The following is a 13290-nucleotide window of genomic DNA, read 5'->3' as shown; positions in this document are numbered from 1 at the left end:
TTAAAGCACTGGGATTCCCACATGGTCAACTGTAGATTGAGTCCTGGACCTGGCAGCTTGTTTTCTCACTCTCTTGCTCTCTCTCTCTGTCTTTTTCTGGCAAAATTCATGTGGAAAAATAAATAAGTTAATTTTTAAAATGTTTCAATTTCATATATGGTAGTATAATCCACAAAATGCCAATGTGAAAATATGGCAACTATGTTCACGAGTATGAATACCTAAGACAAACAGGTCCTACAGGCAGAGAACAAAAGGGCTGGTGTAAAGGAGCCGGCAGATGGCGTGGTGGTTAATGGTGCTGGGCTCCCTTGTGGCCGACTGCAGTTTGAGTTCTGGATCTGGTGGCTTGCTTTCTCACTTTTCTCCTCTCTCTCTCTTTCTCACTCTGTCCCTCTCTGATCAAATTAAAATAAGTAAATAAATAAAGTTAAATGAAATAAATATTTTTTTTAAAAAGGACTGGTGTCAAATTGCTTAAATAAATGGCATACAATAAACAGACAAGTGATCATACAACAATTTTTTTTTAATAAACAGCAAAATAAAAAAGGCAATGACAGGTAACATGTTATGTTAAAAGTATTGTCTGTATATAATGGGCTGTCATTTTATTTATAAAAATAACTTTACTTAAAAAAAGAAAAAAATAGAGACTCTGAAAGTGTTCAAGAACGGTACAAGAAAGTCACTGGCTTCCACAATTGTCAAACAATGTCAATAGCTGCATTTTCACTTTTTAGTCTTTTCACACCAGGCATCTCTGTAGTCTCTAAGAGGAAATATGGCCACGCTGGACAGGTCATAGGCAATTATAAGTTGAGAGAGATTTTTATGTATAAAAAGGTGTTTTATTTGAGGAATACAAAGGGATCATTTAATAAATTGCTTTATACTTCTGACTTTTAGTCCCCCCAATTCCAGTTGTGTAGCATACCACACACTAACCTAGAAAATACAAATTATTACTGCCCTGGGAGATATTTCAATAAACATGTCCAACCTAGAAACATCACTGCAATTAATATAAAATTGTTCAATTTTCCGGAACTTTCATAAGCTCTAGTTACCTTTTAGGTAAACTGGGGATTAAAAAATACCAATCTACTACATAGAACTGAAAGATGAATGACACAAAGTAGTCAGTAATTGAATACCATTGCTATTATTAAAACCCCTTTTAACACTACTATTCTTGGAATTAGATAAGATTAAAATGTGTACCTTTTTTTTATAATGGTCAGGAGCTAAAACTAATTGTCACATATTTTCCTGGGACAGTACACACTCCCACTAACATAATTAAAGCTTTAATTTTAGCTTCCTCAGAGCTTCCAAGTGTAACTACAAAGTTGTATTACAGAAAAATAGAAAAATAACATTTATAAAGCACAATTGTCCTTTTCTCTTAAAAAAAAAGCCTAACAGTACATTGACTTTAATTTTTAATATGTAATTTAGAGGAAACATTTTAATTTAAAGGTGAGGTGGTTATAAGACAGCCAAGCTGAACAATAGCAACAACAAAAAATACTACACTTCTCAAGTCTTGAAATCACAGTGCTTTGATTATAAGTACATGTTTATCAAAATTAACTCAGGGCTTTGATATCATTAGCAGTGAAATTCACATGCCTGTTCTGGGTAGTTAACAAAGACTTAAACCAGTGTAGTGAGGCTCTCTCTTCACCAGAACATGGAAGGATGCTGGGTAGCAGACTGACCCCGGCCTGTGGTCTAGGGCAGAGATCTGTGGACCAGTGTTTGAAACACCATAAAGCATTTTACCCAGGATTATCAGCATATTATTTCAGTGTAAACCAAAGGAAAATGGGGTTCAAATAGTTTCATGTCCAAGAAATTTTTCTCTCAAATCTTATTTATGCTAGTTTTGACTCAACTTTGGAAACACATGTAAAGAATTAATCCTGGGGGCTCATGCCCCCCCCCCAGCGCAGCCGCGCGCCGGGAACGGCCTGGCCGGCGCCCCCCCCACTCTGGGGGGCGCATCACGCGGCCGGGGGGCCTCCCTGCCCCTCCCTGCTTCTCTGGCCCGGGATGGCCCGGAGGCCGAAAACAAGGTTGAAGAACTTGCAACTTAAGAAGATGATAGTTACCAGCCCTGCATTACCTCAGGGGAAAACAAGAACTACTCTGCCATTTTTAAGGAAGCCAGATACCCAAGGACAACTCACACTGCAGACCCCCACAACACCATTCCTGGTAACTACAAGATGACTGCTGTGCCGCATCAGCTGATAATTATCCCTGTGTACCAGAACTGCTTTCCTGAAACTGCATTCCTTGGAGACTCACCTACACTTGTGGATCTGCCGGAGACCCTTCCTTATCCAACCCTGAGTGGAGTTTATGCTCCCTATTACCAAAAACTTTATGAGCTGATGGTTGGAACTTGTGGCCTCTCTCCCTTTACTTGTATGTATCACTTTTTCAGTAACTCTTCTGGAAGACAACTGTATATAGCAGGGATATTGTAATGGGAGAGTGAGACAAGGCAGTCGAATACCAGACAAAGGTAGCTTGAGAAACATGCCAGCAGTGTGTGCTCACGTTCTCAAAATCCCAAAAGGAGGGAGAGAGAGAGGAGAAGGGATTGTAGTGTGACCCTTCCCCTTGGGAGGTGCTTTCTCCTATCTCACTCTGTCTCCCTGTCTCTCTCTGGCAAATGCATATGCCCTTTTGCACAAACAAACAAACAAAAAAATCCTTCTTAGGAATAGTCTCCTTTTTATGATGTGCTTCCTTTTTGGGATTAGTCTTCATCTATTCATATGAATCAGACAGATACAGATTAATCACTAAAACTTCATTCTTCATTTCTTTCTTTTCATTATTATTTCAGTACCGCAAGTCTGACTTTGATTTCTCTTCAGTAAACTAAACAGAAAATTCTGCCTTCCTAGAGCTTGAAATCTAGAAGAGGTAGTTATGCTTAATTAAAGCACATAAAAAAAAAAAAGAGAAGAGGATAGAGAAAGATAGCAAGTGAACAATAGAGGGGATGTTAGTGAGAAACAGATATGGTTTATTATCTGTTGAAGATGACGTGTATAGTATTCTCAACTGGACTGGTCTGGGAAGTATTTCATGATGGGTGAAGTCTTTTAACAAGCAAAATGAGAAATAGTGATTGACTGTTTTAAAAAATTATAATAATAATAATTATTGGGAAATGCATGGAAAAGACTTTGAATGATAAAGCGGGGAGATCGATGCCTCTGTATTGACTGACATGCATGGCATTCCCTTTTGAAAAAGCAATGGAAGTCAATGTAAAGTTATATGTAATCCAATGTAATATAAAGAAGATTATGATAATAATAAAAAAAAAAACACAATTTTTAAAAAGACAAAAAAAAAAAAAAAAGAATTAATCCTGAGGGGCCAATTGCTTAGCACAGTGGTTAAATACTATGCATTGGGAGCAGAGTCCTTCATGGCCCACAGAAGTTCAGGTCTCAGGTCTTGGCTGTGGTGCTTGAAAAACAGTGTGTATGTGTGTGTGTATGTGCCTATGTCTGCATGGCCAAAATCTTGATGAGAGAGAAATGGAAGGAACAGGATCGTGGCATGACCATGGACCACTGGGCAGGGGTTGGGGGGTGTTCTCTGTCTTATCTGTGCCTCTGACCAAAAAAAAATAAGAGTGAGGTTGAGGACTCCCAGTTCTAGATACCGAGGGTGCCTCCCCACACACTTCCCCAACATGGGGGCAGTTGAGGACCCAGGAGTGTGAGTTGTCTTGATACATGCTTTGGTCACTCTGTCTGCTTGGACTATTGAGCAACTGGGGGAAAACTGAGCCTGTAGACTCCTACCTTATTTTGTCCACAGAGAAAAACAGACATCACCCGTAATTCTGACTGGGTTTCTAAAAGAAAAGCAATGGCTAACCCCTCTGAAGACCCGTGGAAGAAGGGTGCTTATAGTAACTGATGAAACTGTTTCCCTTCCATTCCATTTAGGTACTAAAGTGCCTTTCTGTAAACAAAAACAACGTATGCTGATTTTCCACCCAATACATTGGGGGGGAAATTGAAGATCAAGAGAATGACACAGAAAGCATTCAAATAAATCAAAGGGACTAGCAGGTAAGATGCTGCAGTGAGTACCCTATGATATGGAACAGGAAGGTAGATACAAATCTAGAGAAATATTTTGGCGATATTTTTTAAACTAAAACTTGAGATAATCTGTCCTATTTGCAGCTGGCTTTGCTCATTTCAGCGGAGCCTATTTCTTTGCCAAATTTAACAGTCCCAAGTACAAATCCATTTTTCAACAGTGAAGGGGAAACCTCAATTACATTCAGCCACAAAATTAACTTCATTTTAACTAAAGCTCACTCAGATATTCTTTTTTTTTGAACTACAACAGCTACTAAGGAATGTAAGATACAACCTTCACTCATTTGTTTCTGAGTCGTTTTTTATTTTTGGTGTTTTCCATTTTATTTGTCCCAATGCACCCCTGTGAATGTGCACGCTATGTTTTTTGAAAGGTAGACTTTTAATACATGTGGAGGGATCATGTTTGCCTCCTCAGGTCCTTATTCCCTCAGCCCACTCCTTACTGCCTCTGGTCTTCATCCTCCACCTTCCCTCTTCTCCCCTCTTGTGTTTCAGTACCAACATGCTTAAACCTTTCTATCTTAGGGTCAGCCTCAGCCCCACTGCCACCTCTGGCTGCTGTTTCTTTTACCTCTCTTCTCAGATTCTGTTTTCCAATGAGTGGTCTACACTTCCTGTCTTTCCTTCCTCCCCTATTCTTTCTATAACCCTTCACAATCTGGCTTTTCTCTAACTACTAAAAATGTTTCCCTAGAGACCACAGTAACTTTCCAAAGGCATTCTGTTGGCTATTTTTCAGAATTTGCTTCCTGGATCTTTCAGCTGAAGTCAGACACTATTTTTTTTTTTTTTTTTTTTTTTTAGAGTTTACTTATTTCTTTCATAAGTAAAAGACAGAGAGACACAGAGAAAGAGAAGGCTCACACCCCCCTCAGGGTCCTGACACCAAGTTCCATCCCAGTTTCAGCCAGTCATAGATCATGGGCATGTGCAGCCCAGTGAACTCAGGGAGGTGTCCAGACATGAACCTAGACCCTTCCCTTGTGGAGGTTCGGATTTTTGGTTGTGACATTATCTGGCCCCATGAGACACTACTGATTGCTCTCTTCTTTCACTTCAACAATCCTACCTCCTGTCCTTGCTCTTCCTCTTTCTTTAGGCATCCCTTTTCTGTGCTCTTCATAGGCTAGTCATTCTTTTAAATGTTTGTATTCCCAAGACTGAATTATCTTAATAAAGCCTAATGGATTCCAACTCTATCTCCATCAACCTACATGTGACTACAACTTATGAATGGAGTAGAAGTTCCTGAAGGCATCAAGAAATATCTTCAAGTTGAATAAAAAAAATAATTTAAAAACATCTTTAGGCCAAGGGGTGGCATGAAGGTTAAGGTGCAGGATCCCACTATTATTGAACTTATTTTTACTGGCATTGTTTGTTACTCTAAAACATAATGGTAAAGCGGTTTAGCCTAGCACCTGACTTATTTATATATTTACAGATGGTCTTTTTCTAAAAAGAATTATTTATTTAATTTTATTTATTCTTAGTACGATTTTAAAATTTGCTATAGGAAATGTGTGCTCACCAGAGAGAAACAGAAACAGAGAGAGGGAAAATGAGAAAGCAAGCCACCAGGTCCAGGACATGTGGAAGTCCAGTGCCTTAACCACCATGCAACCCTACAGATAGTCTTTTGAGTTAAAAAATGATGCCTTTGTAAATGGTAAAAAAAAGCAATAACATCAAGAAAAGCTAAGACTGAAAATAACTTGAAGAATAACAATACACTTTGTATTCTTTAAAGAGGAAGTTGCAGGCCAGAAGGTGACATAGTGGTTAAGGTGGCGAGATTCTGTAAGGCAACTGTATGGGCTGGAGGCCTATATCTGGTGGCTAGAAAAAAACATGAATGTGCTCAAAATTCCGAAAGAAGAAACGAAGGGAAAAGGACTGCTGTGTGACCATCTCCTATGGCAGGGGCAGAAGGGGGCTTTCTTACTTTTCCTCTCTTTCTTTCTCTCTGTCTCTCTCTGATGAGCAAACCTGCCCTCTAGTAAAAAAAAATATAATAATAATAACAATAACAAAAAAGGAAAATTTGATAGTCTCCTCATAAAGTTACTAGATATAAGATTATGGTCTCACTAATGGATGAACTGAATTGATACTATTAAATGAAGTAAAAAGCTCTTTGATTTTTTTATTTCTTCATAAGACTTTTCACATGGTGTATTTGCTACAAGGTTCAACTGGCCTCTTACTATGGTGATGCATTAAATTTCATATCACAGATGAAAAAGTCCCCTATAGGAGCCACAAAAGAGAGATTTTTTCATTTACATGAGGCCAAGCTTTTTCCTAATAAGGAAACACTTCAAGTTAAACTGCAGAGAGAAAAAAGCAAGTTTGTAATCTTTCATCTACAAGATCACTTCATTCAGCAACTACTGGGTCATCGGGAAAGTCATGATGCATTTTTGCATAGGAAAGCATAGAAAAATATGTCATGATTTTCTTGATGACCTAATGAATGAAACATTTCAACAAATATCTCTGGTGTTGGCCAAAGTGTTTTCAGGCTTCTGGTTTTTGTTTTTTTGGATTAAATGAGTGAGGTGCTAGGCTAAACTGCTTTACTATAAAATGGCTATTGTAAAAGTTATTTATGTACTTATCATTTGAAGACAAGCCGATATTTTGTAAAGTGTGTTATAAATATTCCCCATCTGAGCAGCATTGTTTCTTAGTCTCCTGTCAGGACAACATTCCTCTGATTCTATCACTACACGCAGCATACAGCTAAACCTAGAAACTATCTGTATCCTTTTTTTAAATTTCCCCTTTTAAGTTTGTTGAGGCAATAGCAACATCTATTTAAAAATGAGTTGGCCAAAAAGACGGATTGTCTTTCTGGGAAGCTGACTTGAGTCTACTGTGAAGAGAATCAGACTGGTGTTTCTGCTATTTTCACATCTTTAGTGAATAGTCACATAGCATTTGCTTAGTACAGGAAGACTAGCATGTACAGCAGAGCAGAAAAACCACTAAACTTGGCCATGATGAAACAGTATTGTGAAATATGACATGGCTGAGATTAGTGAGTGGTTATAAGGAAATGAACATGATTAATCACAACAGTTTTAATGAAGATTTGCTACACAAAGATCTGAACTTAGAGGCAGTAATTCTATACTGTAGTATAGTAAGATTTCCCAATTCACAAATTCCTTAACTATTAAGAATTCCAGAATAAAGCATCCGATATTTTCTGAAACCTAGACATCCGCAGAGAGGTCAGGTTTGGTTTCTCAGCACCACAATCAAATCCATGAAAACTACTAGAGCTGTTCATCATGTAGAATTTGTCAGTAGTGGACCACCAGTGTCATTATTACAGTGCAATGTCCTGTAACTTCAAGGTTAACTGGAGGGTGGTCCTGACACTAGCTCTGTAACATCAGCACCTAGAAACTGCTGGAAGCCTGAGATGCAGGGCCAAGGAACAAAGGTACATCAGCAGATGCTACTCTCTGAACATTAACATGCAGGCAGGCTGTCATTAGCTAATTGCTTGGCCTTTCAATGTTTGTGCCAGCTGGTCACGACTGATGTGCATGCAAGTATGATCTTACGGCATGACAGATTCAAGCCATGTGGTGCGACAGAGTTTGGCATCCTGCATCCTGAATGCTTCAAAGACTTTCCCCCAGAAAATATTTTGTGTTACTTCTACTTTTCTTGTAGTCTTATTTCAAAACAGAAATTCCTTTCATTGTTTCTTTCATGTTAGCAAAGCAGCTGGATCATGTTCTTAAGGATTTTTTTTTTAAGCCTCCATACCAGGATGACAGTTAGCACCTTTATGAATTATTACAGTGTCCGTCAGCCAACACCTGTGCTTCAGGCTCTTCACTGAAAGATTCTGTTTGCCTGCATCTTGTCCGTTAACTATTTTGTTTGTAAGAGCTACTAAGGCTCAAGAAATCCCAATTGAAAATAAAAAACATTTTCACATCATCATTCATCATAAAAATGTTTCCAAATGATAGAGGAAGATGAGCACGAGTCTTTTACTCTGTCTTAGTCTCTGCTGAAGGACAAGAAAACTAGGTGTAGGGTTTTCTTTTGAAGTCATGAAGACTTTTTTTCTTTCTCCAGGTCCAAAACCGAAAAAGAATAAATCAATTTCTTTCTGAGTAACTCTTTGTTAGAATTTCTTCTTTCCATAGATATTTTGTGCTGATATGCTGTAGATCCAGATCCAGATGGAATCCTTGGTCCAACCCCTGATGCAGAGCCACTGCAGCTTCTTGCAGACAATGAAAAACTCATTCAGCCATGAATCAAAAACTCAGAGATGTGAGACTTTCACTTGATTTATTACATACATTGGAGCTAAAACTGGGTGGCATCAGCTACTATCATTTTATAGATGAGAAATAGTCATGGATCACTTTTTTTTTTTTTTTTTTTTTTTGGAGGTTTTTTTTTGGTTGGCTTTTTTCATTTTTTCTCCCAGGATCCCTTTTTTTTTTTTTTTTTTTTGGAGAGGTTTTTGCTATCGGGTGCGTGCACTCTCCAGAAAGACAGAGAGAAACAGAAAATGAGAAATCACCCCTTCGGGAGGATGGCCATGCGACAATCCCTTCTCCTCCATTCTCCTCTTGGGATCTTGGGCACACACGCACACATGTACCCAGCATGAGTTTAAGCCACCGGGTCTGGGACTCAACCGAGATCTACTACACGGGAGTCCAGCAACATAGCCATTATGCTAACTGCTGGTCCCAATCATGGATCACTTAAGTGACTTGGTCGGAAACACATGGATTAGTCGCAAGGTTATGGTGAAAAACCAAGTTTCTTATTTATCGGCCAAGTTTTAGAAAGGAGGGTGGTCAAAAGAAGCAGGTGAGAAGCGTGTTAAAAATTCTTCAAATGCTTGGGACCAGTAGATAAGTGTAATGATTACATCGCTGGACTCCCACATAGTCAACTGTGGTTTGAGTCACTGCACCTGGTGGCTTAAAACTCACACAGGGTGTGGGCACATGCATGCTCAAAATCCCAGGAGAAGAATGGAGAAGAAGGAATTATAACATATTCATCCCCCCTAGGGGGTGAACTCTTGCTTTCTTTCTCTTTGTCTCTCTGGTGAATGCATGTTCCCCATAGCAAAAACCTCTCAAAAAAGTATTAAAATTCTCTGAACTGGTTTTGAATAACACAACCTTTTACATTTGGAGCCACCTGGTCTCCCATTGCTATGGCCTGCACTATGCTGTTCCTACTTGTCTCAGAAACACATGAACTTAAAACATTTTCTCTTTGCAAGCCATCAAAGTGGATAATTTCAAATCCCTGATTTCACAGCTAAGGCCTAACAATCCACACCTGGGTAAGCCGCAAGCATTTTGCTAGAATACAGTGAGATAGTGGAGACTGTCTCTATTGCATACTCTTATTTGTTTGCTTCTGTCACTTCCTGTACCACCAGCATCTAGAGTGCCCAGACCAAGTTTGCTTAAAGCAGTTCTGGCAGTGCTTTGTCAGTACTATGGCAGGGTTCAGGACAACCATCCGATGGTACTGATGAGCCCATCAGCAGGCAGCCAACTGCCCTACTCAAGCCTCCATTCTTTTTGAGTAAACACAAAGAGAGGCTGATTGCCAAGGAAATATGCCAGAAAACTTGGTTTGTTGATCACAGCTCCCTGTTGAGGAAGAAGATGATGATGGCTGACCAACCATCCATGCTTAGGTTAGATGCTCCACATATTCCCTCTACTCCTCTCATGAGCCAGGTACTGCTATTCCCATGCTGCAAATGAGAAAAAAGGGAGGTCAACTAGTGGTCCAAGCCCACATTGGACTAAAGTAGAATCAGGATTCAAATCCAGATCAGTCTGAATGAAAAACTATGTCTTTGATTTTGTCTCTTCTTATCCATTCAATTTACAAAGTCGAAACTGATGGGAGCTTTTGAATTTGGAAAACTGAAGAATATGGCTTTTAGAAAGGCACTTATTGAGAAGGTAACTGCCTGTGACAATAGTAACAGTTGCTTTATAAACAGAGACTCATAGGTATTGAGAGTGTATATTCTGTCTGACCAGTAAGAGTCATTTTACCCTATATTTACTGCTAGGGAGGAGTGGGGAACAGGTGAACATATCAATGAATAATGAGGTATCCTTAGATACCCCATGGCAAGAGGCTGAGATCAATGCTTCCTCTACTCAGCACATGGTAGGGCATTCATCTGTTGAGTATAAAGGATAGAACAAAATCCATTATTATCAGTGTATCCATTATTATCAGTGTAGAGGTGGGAAAAATAACCCTTGGAAACACACAGCTTCCTACAAACACACAGTATTCAGGATGTTATATTAATGTTTAATTAATTCATTCATATATTCATTCCAAAAATTTACTGTCTACTGTCTTAAACATGGAGATATGGGTTATGTGTGTGTCTTATATGTGAGCGTGTGTGTATGTGAGAGGAAAAGAGAGAGGGAGAGGCATCAGATACAGATATTGCCTCCAAGGAAATTATAGGCTAATACAGTATTTCTCATATATATATATATGATCAGTTATTTAATTAGGTTCTTGAAAAAAATCTAGAACACCAGTTTGTGAGGATAATCTCCATTTGTAAGGGTAAACATGGATTGTAGGTAGCCCTGGAGCTGAGGAACAGCTTTGATTTTTGGTAAAATGTGCAAGCCACAGCTTTCTGAGCAATCTTACACTGCTCTGAAATCTTGTATTTCTCCTTCTCTGCGTCGAAGATCTTACCTTCCTTGTGTATGCGCTTCCGCAGTTTCTTTTTCTTGAAGTAAGCATTGGTAAGGTGCTTTGGGATTTTTATTTTGCTAATATCAATTTTCGTGGAGGTGGCAATGAGAAATTTCTGGTGTGTTCTATGCAGTGGAACTCGATTGAGAACCAGTGGTCCAGTTACAAGTAGCAAGCCTCTGCTCAGCTGCTTCAGGAAAACCACTCTCTTGCCTCTCTGGCATCCAGTGAGGATGATCAGAATGGTCCCAGGAGTGATGCTAGCTCGCAGCTCTCTCACATGCTGACTGAAGGGTGTTTTACCGTGGCTCAAAAGCTTTTGAGGCACATCTTCAGTAGGATAATACCTAGGCATTTTGCGTAGTTTAACCACCCAGGTACCACCATTCTTGCCTCTAACTGGTTTCATGACAGTCGCAAGAACCTTCTTCTTTTTCTTTTCGATCCTGGATTTAGTGGCTGAGTATTTCCTCTTGTACATGGCCTTCCTGGAATACACGGCAGACCAGGAGTATCTGCCGATGTCCTGGACTAGGACCGGGTTTCAGCTGCAATGGGGCTTCTCCTTCTTGGGCTTTTTAGCCTTGGGGTCACCCTTTTTAACCTTGCCACTGGCATCAGCCTTCTTGGCTTCAGGGTTCTTCTCCTTAGTATCCTGCTTTGCAGCCTTATCCCCTGCCATCTTGTATAGTGGGAAAGAGCTAGGCTAATACAGTATTTCTTTAATGTAAAAGAAGTCTCTCCTACCCCTACCATAGAAAGTATAATTTATTTCATGGTTTGCTATGCCCACACATAATTGAAAGTTTTATAAAAACAGCATTAATCCTTAAAACCCATAATATGCTCTGATATTTTCTATTCTAGTTTATTTTAATTACTTGAATTCCCATAAAAACAAAATAGTTAGCTTGAGAAAATAATATGCTGATTTAGATAAAGTAGAGACTTAGGTATGGGGAAGCATGTGTCCATGTGGGCATGACTGTGTCCACACAGTCATGTCCACACAGACAGTGGGGAGGAAATCAAAGAAGCCTTTTCAGATACTGAGATACTTGAGTTGGGCCTTGACAGGCAAGGTGAGGAGCTGGGCAGCATCCCTAAGTGCATGGTGGCAGGTAAGAAACACCTTCATAAAGGTGCATGGTGAAAATAGGATAGGTGGTGGCCAAATCGAAGAGTGAAAGAGTGAAATAAAGGTTTTGAATACAGAATGTAAGGGACAGGATTGTGTTCACAGAAGATTCATCAGATGGGATCAAAACAGGAAGAACTGGTGACAGCCCCCTCGTGCTTCCTCTTATTCACCTAGTGCACCCCCAACCCTGCCTTGCCATGGAAACTTCTTTTTGCATATGAGCTTCATGGTGCAACGACTATTCTGGTGTTATACGCATGAGAAGTAAACCAAGGATTCTGCAGAAGACTTAGGCAGGATAATGGACTACGAAACCCCAAATCTCACATGCCAAAGTATTTGAAGACGCTGAATAGAATATAACACCTTTCTAAAAATGCAGAAGTGAATTCACAAGAAAGGGAAAGGAAAAGCAGGAGGGAGAGAGGAAGATACTGGCTGTGTAGGGGCAGGACTGCTTGTCTCATTATCCTGGAGGTATTTTTATTATATTTTAAAGAGATGTTTGCCTTAGCATGTATGTACTCGCAGAGGCAGAGAAGAGACGGTGAGAGGGAAAGTGAGAAATCTGCCCATAGGTGGGATGGCCACTCTGCAATCCCTTCTCTTCCTAGGATCTTGGGCACGTGTGTGCATGTGTTCGATGTGAGTTTCAAGCCACAGGGTCTGGGACTTGAATTGTGGTTGGCCCTGTGGGAGTGCAGCGGCATAACCGCTACGCTCTCTGCTGGCCCCACCTGGAGGTGGTCTTCTGTTGTCCACTCAGGGACAGGAAACAAAGCTGCGGGCCTTGAGTGGCAGGACTTTGGATAAGATGCCTTACATAAAGTTTGGTCCAAAGAAATGAAAACATGGACTGGGGAGAGAAATCTGTCCACTGTTACAAGAAGATATAAAAATAATTCTTGTTGTGTCTGCTTGGGTAGTAGGTAAAATCCTCCAGAATTTGAAACCTTAGGTAAAGTCTTACATGAGTTTGATGTTTATATTTATATCATCTGCCAGGTACAGAAATTCCCAAGTCAAAAGAGTAACAGCGTATTTGGCCTCAGACAGTGAAAACTCTGCAGCGGCAGAACAAAAGAAAAGCCATATGGGAGAAACATTTCCACAACCATGCTGCAAGGAAGACTCACAGAAAAATGAGGCCCATTAAAAACTCACAATGAAATTAATTTCTCAAAATACATTTATTTATTTATTTTTGGGGGGGAGAGGTTTTTTTTTCTTTTTTTTTTTTTTTTT

At 39.7% G+C, this 13290-nt stretch overlaps 1 protein-coding gene and 1 pseudogene across 7 annotated transcripts in view; both read right to left on the bottom strand.

Moving 5' to 3' along the window:
• The window catches only part of FRY (FRY microtubule binding protein), a 505649-nt gene that overhangs the window by 231041 nt on the left and 261318 nt on the right, over positions 1-13290 (bottom strand). The gene's annotated exons all lie outside the window — the stretch shown is intronic.
• On the bottom strand, positions 10727-11586 carry LOC106735976 (60S ribosomal protein L6 pseudogene; annotated as a pseudogene).

This window comes from Tupaia chinensis, unplaced genomic scaffold (assembly GCF_000334495.1).
Source record: "Tupaia chinensis unplaced genomic scaffold, TupChi_1.0 Scaffold000597_1, whole genome shotgun sequence".
Lineage (NCBI taxonomy): Eukaryota > Metazoa > Chordata > Mammalia > Scandentia > Tupaiidae > Tupaia > Tupaia belangeri.
This window is presented reverse-complemented; position numbering and strand designations above follow the sequence as displayed.